The sequence below is a fragment of the Diuraphis noxia genome, unplaced genomic scaffold (genome assembly GCF_037042655.1).
Source record: "Diuraphis noxia isolate RWA-SAM2 unplaced genomic scaffold, SU_Dnox_SAM2 contig0005, whole genome shotgun sequence".
Classification (NCBI taxonomy): Eukaryota; Metazoa; Arthropoda; class Insecta; order Hemiptera; family Aphididae; genus Diuraphis; species Diuraphis noxia.
In genome coordinates this window covers 45,647,851-45,657,601 of record NW_028301715.1, presented here as the reverse complement: position 1 = coordinate 45,657,601, position 9,751 = coordinate 45,647,851, and positions in this window count along the sequence as shown.

Genomic DNA, 9,751 nt, shown 5'->3' with positions numbered 1-9,751 from the left:
CGTTTTTCAGCTTCTTATTTTTCTTTGTCTCCGTGTTATGCTTAAATTCAAAGCTTGATTTTTAACAATTAACGCCCTATATTAATCTCATACGTGAATATGAGAAACGCGTTAATTAATGCTGATTTAAAATGTTTAGACACTATTTCATTCACTCTGTGTCTATTTTTAATATAAATTATTATGATCAAATGTGCAAAATAAATGCGTAAGTGTATTGTTACAAAATCTAAAGGGCAAAATTCAACAAAATAATGCAAAAAAATTATTATTTTTTAATATAAATTTAGTAAATAAAACTTTGTTCAAACTTAATATGTTTTTGAATAAAAACAAAATTAATGAATTCATTATTTTTTCTCAAACAATACAATTTCAAACTTTCTCCTTAGAGTGATAGTGCGTCAAAAATAATTATTTAGTATTTTTTTTTAAAAATGAATTATCCATAAGAATAAATGTCAGTTAAAAAAAGATTGATAAACACGAAAAATACGGTTAAATTAACTTATGAACTTTTTAAATAAATTCTATCAAGAGTGAAATATTATTATTAAACAAAGTCTCTACGTATATATAGAAAAAGAAGAATTTTTCTCACGAAAAAGTATAATAATAATTAATAGTACTGCTACTGTATTATATATTTTATGCAAAAAAAAATTAAATGATAATAAGTTCTTCAATCATTATGAATATATTTTGTAGCATGCTTGTACTTAAATTTTATTAACAAATTTGAATTCTTCGTGTAAATATATATACTACATAAAATAAATAGGCATGTTATAACTTAACCACGAGATTGAATAATCGAAAATGAAGTTTAATTGCCTATCCAAAACGCCGCGTTACCATAATATTGTATTATTGAAACATGAGATAATTAAAATAATATTATAATTTTTAGTTTAAGAGATAGATGAGTATTGAACAATTCTCATAGGGAAAAATCACATAAAATACAAATATTATTTCAGTGACCGAGCTACGTTGTACAGTGTTCACGTACCTTTTATATTAATAAGTATACTATAATATAATATTTTATCACAATTAAAAACATTGTGACCGCAAAAGGAAAGCGTATAGCAATTCTGTTAAACTTTCGTTCGCTTTATGATTAAAATGTTTGTAATTTTATATTGTTCTACAATATTGTAATCGTAGTTCAAAATTCAACCGCAATACACAATAATATAGAATGAGAGGTCCACATTTTATTTGTCAGTCAATAATATTTTTTGTTTTTTTTTTTTTAGAATACCCCCCTCCCTATTTAAACTCGGAAATAATTATTTTATAATGTTAAATATTAAAAGAAATAATTAAAATGTAACAATCGTCTCTCAGTACACTGAAGCGTTTTCAAACAAATCGCTTTAAACAATGCCAGTTTTTTTTTTTTTTTAACGTTCAACTGAAATTCCTCAAGCGTGTAGTGACAATACTGTGTCATAATAATTAATATTTCTGCGGGCGCCCTTGACTCCAGTGTACGCACAACACAACTAATGTCGTATAATAATATATAATAGTATTATAATATATGTATTATGTTTATGTGTGCTGTTTAGCCACCCTATCGAGCATTCGACTTTGCACTAATCAAATCGTCTTTATCTCGGCCGTCCCTCGTACGTGGCTATTGAAGAAGTCGTCGACGTGATCCCTTCGGCCATTCGTATTGTATATGTGCATGTTATTCCGGTTTCTCATAGTTTTTTTTTTTTTTTTTAATTCTCTTGCCCTTTTTTTCCCCGCTCGCGGACCGTCGTAGTTCGATAGGATATAATTCGGTTTTGATACGAATTTGATAACGTTGTACACCCGGTTCGTGTAAGTCGATTTCGCCCCCGGCCGTTTTGGGGTCGAACCGTTCGAACTCCACGGCAGTAACGGCGGCACTGCAGCAGCCCGGCTGGGGTGAATAATAATAACACGTTTAATTCTGGTGCCCGTAATTGCTTCGATTCGTAAACCGCCATAGAGAAGACCTCCCTTATCGCGTTGCTCAGAAACGATAAATTCCGGGTTTATCGTCAGCACGAAACCCTTGTACATTTGTGTCTGTTGCGTTAACACAACATACTTATGTATATATGTATAAAGATGTATAGATAGATACTGATATATACAATATATATAGTGTCTCCTCCGGAGTAATTTCGCCTACGATATTTAAAACCAAACATGCATCGAGTTTGTGGTGTAAAGTTTATTACAAACGTTTTTTTTTTTTTAGATTTTCGCTACAAAATGCAATCGTATACAATATACATAGTATAAATAAATGCGCGGTGTATCGTTAATATCGCTTCAACACTCAAATATTCTTTATAGTTACTAAAAGTTTACCACCAAAAACAAAATTAATTAAGTCAAAATAAACTAATTAATAGTTTCATAACTTTTTCTCAAGAATAATAATTTATTATTATCCATACAGAGAAACACTCCTTCAATAATATTGATTTTAAAGTAAAATATAATTTGATGAAATTTATTACAGTTCTCACTTCTCAATTTCTTATTGAGTATTGTGTTCAAAATTTGCGATCAATAGTGAACCAATAGGTACTATATATTTAAAAATCGTTCAGAAAATAACTTAACGCTTGAAACAACGCGAGGCGCTTTTTGTAACAACTAGAGTTTACACTTCTCTAATTATTTTTTTGCCAGACATGTAGAACGAGCCTGTGGGACCCTAGAGACCATTAATGACAGATTTATGGACTGCAAAATTTATTGGAAATAAAATAGAGAAAGCGCATTAAATATCTACTGATTCCAATATTTTAATAGCCGGAAATTAATTGAGAATGAAAGTAGAGATAGTAAACAGTATACAATATACGCATAGTTTACAATAAAAAACACAGTTACAATTTTATTTGATTGTTTCAAATTTTTAAATAGGATTTGTACGAGTTATGCGCGTCGATTCGTATCATGAGCAACCTTTAAAGATATTTTAAATTGTGATGCGTAAGTAAGGAATGAGGTATTGTATACTGTTGAAGGATCTTTTTTCCAAAATCAAAAACCAAATTAATTTTTAAAAAATCATATCTGAATATTTTGAAGCGTAATATGTTTAAAACCGATATATTCGTTAGTCCGCTCGGAATCTAAAATATACATAAGTCAAATAAATATACAATTTAATTGAAGTTATAAAAAATCACTAGAAGTAACTATGATAACAAAGTGGTATTTAATTAGTTGGCTATACATTTTTAATTCGGTTTTCAGTTCTTTTCTAGTCATTTTTGTACTATTTCAATATGTTGGATGATTTTATATACATATATATAACTATCTAGCTATCTATTTGTAATCTGTATGGTATTGTTTAATATTTTTAAAATGGTAAGAATGTATGGGTCATGAAATCATGAATGTTCCTTATACAATTTCTCGATGAAATAAATAAAATGAGAAGATTTACAATAATATTAGGTATTTGTTGATAATATTGTAATATTGCTACATGCCTGTACATCTTGCATACTTTTCGAAAGTTTAGAATTTTCATAAACATAATGTTCAAAGGTACAATCGGCATGTCGAAATTTTTGATGCTTAATCAGGAATTTCAAACTCAAAATCAAGTGATAAATCTGATACTCAAAGAAGGGTCGAAAAATATTAGTTTCCAAAGTGTGTCACAACATATAATTATTTGGAATATTATACATTACCTCAAAATTAAAATCGTAACCTAACCTAACCTATTCAGTCTTCATAAAATAAACTTGTTTTTTTTTTTTAACTATTATATTTATGTGTTTGACTAATAATAGTTTTTAAATATTTTAAGCATTTAACATTTTTTTTTTTTTTGTAATTTTTTCAAGTTTAATTCGATACACATTGATGTTATTATATAAACATAAATCTTTGAATGAAAAAAAAAATTAATTGTAAATGCATATAGGTCAAACTATATTTTAAATAACTTTATTTCTTCGCGTAATGACCAATTTTAATTACCTATTTAATAAGTTTCGTCTTTTTCCGATAAACAAAATAAAACAATGTTATCACGTGAACCGGGATGTTAACCGCCAATATTACCGCAAAATTTTCGGACCAACATCAATATAAAGCCGCTTTGAAATTCTTTAGGTGACGCCTGAACTCTCCCCCATCTGGACGAGTGCCGCTAATGACTTCAGAGAATTCGTGATATTCCAATTCCTTAAGCTACTCGTTGTTTTGGAAGCCAAAATTCAATTTTATCCTCTGAACATTGGAATGTTGGACCTTTCAAAAACAATGAAAATACTTGAATAATCCTGTGCAAAATCTAAAGTGGTTAACGAAAAATCTCGCAACAAATTGTTTTATTTTTCAGAAAAACAAAACAAAAATATTACCCACAAGGCTTAGACAATGGGAAAATAACAAATTTTTATAAGCTTATAGATTATAAAAATTTAAAAACTATGTGAAACATTAATTCATAATAAATTATTGTTATACGCTTCATATAAGCTTCAAATGTAAGGACACGTAATCAAATATAAAATATTATATATGCAATATATTAATAGTTTTAAACTGTGTAAGACATAAATCGTTATAAAACAATTTATACGCTCAAACAATGTGCAATGTAAGCACGCACAAAATGATTTGTTCAATTGTGTGAATACCTAAATGAAAAACCTAGACAGAATAACCTAAATAAACATGACATTTTCAAATTAGTAGAACAAAGGTAGATACGTGAGTATTTAATAATTCTCACCGATGAAAAACATTCACCATGCAACTATACTACTGTAAAGTACTGATACCTAACTAATAATATTATCTTCAGCATTCACGATTTGTGAATATTTTATGTTAAGTTTGAGTAACTACATTATAATCATATTTATTAATTAAATGTGTTATGCATATTTTAAACATATTTTAGGATAATTTTTCTTTTTATGGAAAACTAGGTAAATGCATACATTTTAATTAAAATGAAAAAATATAAGATTAACAATATAACAATTTGTTTGAAATATATTAAAATTAAAATATATAGCCTGAAAGTAAATGATTATCCAATGAGAAGAAAAGTTATTTCAGACAGAAGCTCCCCACAAATGATTATCCAATGAAAAAAAGTTATTTTCAAACAAAAGACTTAGTAGGATCGAGTTAATTTGCCGTCCTAAAAGATTTCAAATATACCGAGTTCAAAACCACTCGCCTCGCCCCAATATCTCTGGGTCCGAGCACATAAAAACGGCTTCCAGAACAAATAATTACAAGGGAGAAGAATAGTTTTCTACCAGTCCCAGAAAACTTTTCACTTATCGCTAAAACTTCTTTTTTTTTTAAAGATCCGTCCACTTAATAAGTTCCCGACCAAGCAGTTATAATACTTGCATTCTGTTATAACATTGCAACAATTTCCGTTTATTATTGCTGTTACAAATAACGAAAATACTGCTCCAGTCGTGTCCTCCAAATGTCTTTACACTCAATTCATATTAACTATAAATTTTTATGTACGTATTTATCTGTGCTGTACCTACAGTTTCATTTGAATAAAACATATGTTAATGTTATATGTTATATTATATTATATATATATATTAAAAGCTTATTTTCGATTAAACTGTACACATCATTCGTCCGGTAAAATATGTTCTGTAGAGTGCAGGCTATATTATTCTTTATTACAATAATGATGTAAATTGAAAGTACCTAAGAACCAATCGTAACCTGTGGTAGGTAGTAAAAGAGATCTACGGAGTTCACCTTAAGAAATATTATACAATACGTTTTAAAATATAAAAGATAAACTTGAAATGAATTTATTAGATGAATTATAAATACATGCATGTTTCTATCTTAAATTCTTAATGATTATAGTGTTAGGTGTAATAGTAAAATATTAAAGTTTAAATAGTTAAAACAAAATGAACAATCAAACACATTGTGTTAAGGTCGTATTTCACACAACTTTATAACATATAATGACTATAAAGCAGATAACAAGATAAATAAAATTCGCAATATTCCGAGTTGAAGCGTGTATTAAAAGATTAAAGCACGTAAAACTCCTAAAGGATATTGCGCATTTTGTAATTTGATTGAAAAAGCCACACAGTAGTTTATTATGTTAATTATAAAAAAAGCATTACAAGTTATTAAAACTGACTTATTGCTCTGAAAAAAAAAATAACATCTGCCTAAATATAGTAATAATAAACCTAATTCATTGTTCATATATAAACACTAGGTAATCAATTGATCACTATTATGTATGCTAAACTTTTGCAGTGCAGTGGTGCAAAAAACTCTGCTATAACTTCTATAACGAACTATGATATTAAAATATATACATACATTTTAATATTTAAATACAATATGTAGGTATACCTAATCACTAAACAATAGTTACTTATAAATTTCAGCCATCACTCACGCTGCAATTCCATCAACAATAAAAAAATTGTTATATTTAATTATAGTATGAGTAGATCGCATTAGACGTAAAAAATGCATTATTAAGGTACCTACCTAGCCTTCCAAACCTACCGATCTACCAACCTATGGAATCTGTTTTAGAGAAACCGTCTGAATTCGTAACTATTAGACTATTACCATAAAATATGATAAAGGTACTAGAAAAATAACCAAATATCTATTTAAATCTGCTGTAATATACGTCTAGAATAATTAATTAAATTATTTTTAAATTCTATATTTCAATTGAAAACGCGCGAGAAGATAAATGCTTCAGCCTACAGAGGTACAAACTCGTTGAAATACCTAGTCTGTTAGTTTGTACAATTAATTTGCTACAAAATAATAACTTGTTTTCGTTTAGGTATATAGTATAGGTATAATATAAAAATAATCTGCGTTTTATCACTTCGCATTTTTTTCCGTATAAAATAAGAGACCATAACTGAAAGAATGCACTTTACTATATTTTTTTTTATCTTAGTACGCCTACTGCCTGCATATCTATGATAATTTACCATTGTATGAAACATTAATGAATAACCAACATGATGCAACAAACATAGTAGGATATTTTCACAAAATCAAATTACTACACTTTAAAACTAAAATAATTTGACCGAAAGTTTAACTTAAATAAAAAAAAAAAGGTTAAGGCTTTTTAGTTATATAGTAAGAACTATAAAAACTTCTCGTGAAGGATCTTGTATAGGTAGTGTTTAATTTTTAGGCATTTGATACAAATTGAAAATGGTATACTCTTAACGGAAAGTGGTTAGTAAATTTTTAAGATTTGCCGAATTTTGTCAACATTTAAACTTAAACCGCTTTTATTTTTATTGAAAATAGAGAAAATGACAATCTATAAATACACATATTATCCAAAATTAAATTAACAACTAGATTCACATGGAAAAAATATTGATGTTGAAAATCGAATCTTTATTTTTCTACTTTATATTTTAGACATGTAGATATGTAGTTAGTAGTTATTATAAACATATACGTATATTGTATACAGACAACAGGCACAAAACAAAAAACAAAAAACACACATCGTTGTAAAATTAATACATTCAAAATCTTAAATCAGAGCCCAGTAATACATCGCAATTTGTTTTTAAGTAGGTACTTAACTAAACAAAAAAACAGCTCAAATATATTGAACTTAACTTTAGCACACTCTATAGGGAATACATTTTGCATGTTCATTTGAAGTTGTACCAACGATAAAACTATATTAGGCAATTATTTGTAACACAAGTTATAATGTTATAAATAGCAACATTAGTTTACACACTAAACAATTATTCGTGTGATAAATTCTGAATATTTCTATAGTTACATAATTATAATAAGCACTTAGCGCTAAAACAGTATATTATAAACGTTTAATGATTCTATGATATTATAAATCACAGAAGGCCGTAGGTGTGCGAAATTTTAATTTCGCGTTGGTACCTTATTACTGCGATCGAGGAAAACCACACACTACATAAGTATATTGGGACAATAGGTACCTATCTGTATTATATTACATGTTATGGTGCGTTATCGTATAGGTATAATAATAACGCTTAAATTATGTACCTACTATCTGTAAGCGCCTTTTTAGCGATAGAAGTTATTGTTTTTATTTTTTACAGACCAATCAGCATTAATAATGGACCCACCGCATTAATATTCATCTATAGGTAGTTAACTTAGTATTAGGAACCTATTAAATACATTTTTATATATTACCTACCTATTCATACAGAATAACGTAATATAGGTAATAGGTAGCTCTAGTATGTTATATATCCACTGCAGTGTAATGCACTCGTACGAATCGAAATGCCGTATAAGTGCACCATTAAAATCAATCTTTTCGTGGGTTTAAAAAAATAATACATATACCTAAAGGAGCATATTATAAATTATTAAAATATGTATAAAAACGCCCATTTTCCGCGAACACTACCTAAATTACAAGTAAATATAAGTAAGTACCTACCTCGCAGTAGTAAATCATACACTATCAATATTGTATATTATTATATATAAACACTGAATATCATAATATATATATACCTATAACCTACGCACTGCAGTTGTTCAGCAGTATTAGGTACCCGTTAATTATAATAAAAGATGTGTACACACCTATTTACCTGCCGTGCGGAAGATTGTAATTACGTATACCACAAGCCGTAAATAATTTAACCGACTGCGGTTAAAACTTAATTAAAACACATCAATCATATTATTATTATGGTGGCTGCGTGTATTTAATAACAATACTTAACTATTAAACTATACCTACATAAACCTGTACGTGACAATATGCACCTACCTACCTATATAGGTACACTAGTATTTATTATTTGTATAATAAATAATAACTATCGGTGTATAGTGAAGTGAAAAAATATAATTTAAAACGCGCTGAATTGATGAGCCAATGATTGTTTATAATATTATGTTAGTTATAACTTAAATATAAACAACCGTTTTCTAGATTAGGCCACAATGTAATGTCCAATAAACAAAAGAATCAAAATTAATAAATACAATATTTTCAGTATTTATCCAATCGCCTTAATAATTATTAACGACCAGGGAACTAGCTCTGCTGCTATTATAGTCTGTATTTCTGCAATATTGTAATTTGTAGGTGCCGACTGTCGAATGATTCATTGAGTAGGTAATCTGAGTGTTATAAATACACCCGTTATGGGCGTATTAAATTTGAATTCAGTGCTAAATCATTCATCACTCTGTGTAGGTAGGTACCAACAAAAAACGATTCTGAGTAGACGCTGTATCAGCTTGATAATCATATATAGATAATTAAAATTAGGTATTTAGGCATATTCTAATTATACAATTTAGGTATACAAAATTGTAATCACGTTTATTATTATTATATAATTTATATACTATCAAACTATTGAACTTAACCAATTTTTTGTCTTCATTTTTATTATGTTAATAAAATCCTATATTAAGTTTAGGTAAAGGTATTACGACATTCATTCGCTGTTAGCGGTACCAACGAAGTTCGCCAGGTCACCTAAATTAACAATAACTGTTACCAGAATGGCTTAGTCACACTTACAGCAAATTACATCCAAAAGGAATTGGACTATCACACTTTTTTTTAAGGGTTATCATTTTTTATAGGAACGAAGTGCTATACTTGTAGAAAATTGTTATCAAATAAATAATTGATTCAGAATTATGACTTAATATTTACCCGTTTGTCTAAGGTTTTGTAAGTGTTACTCAC